This window comes from Alligator sinensis, unplaced genomic scaffold (genome assembly GCF_000455745.1).
Source record: "Alligator sinensis unplaced genomic scaffold, ASM45574v1 scaffold351_1, whole genome shotgun sequence".
In the NCBI taxonomy this organism is placed as follows: domain Eukaryota; kingdom Metazoa; phylum Chordata; order Crocodylia; family Alligatoridae; genus Alligator; species Alligator sinensis.
In genome coordinates, this window is record NW_005842790.1 from 179,575 (window position 1) to 180,089 (window position 515).

The window sequence follows — 515 nt, forward strand, 5'->3', positions numbered from 1 at the left end:
GCCATGGCGACCGGCGGGCCGCGCGCCCCGGAGGCACCCAGCTCCCGCCACGTCCTCGCGGTGCAGCCCGTCCTTGCTTACAAATTTTTTTTAAAAAAATCACGTTCTGGGGAGTTTTTCTGGCCCCCGCTACACGCTGCGGACATTGTGCCATTCTCGGGGCAGTCCCACAATAAATTTCGAGCAGCCACACCTGCAAATGATCATCACAACGGAAAAAATGACTGTCCAGCCCAACCCTCTCCCGCCACGTCCTCGCGGTGCAGCCCGTCCTTGCTTACAAATTTTTTTTAAAAAAATCACGTTCTGGGGAGTTTTTCTGGCCCCCGCTACACGCTGCGGACATTGTGCCATTCTCGGGGCAGTCCCACAATAAATTTCGAGCAGCCACACCTGCAAATGATCATCACAACGGAAAAAATGACTGTCCAGCCCAACCCTCTACGAAGGGAGTGCTTGAAAAGCTGGAACAACTCAAGAGCAGGTTTCTAGCCAGCTTTCGTTGCAGCAGGGCC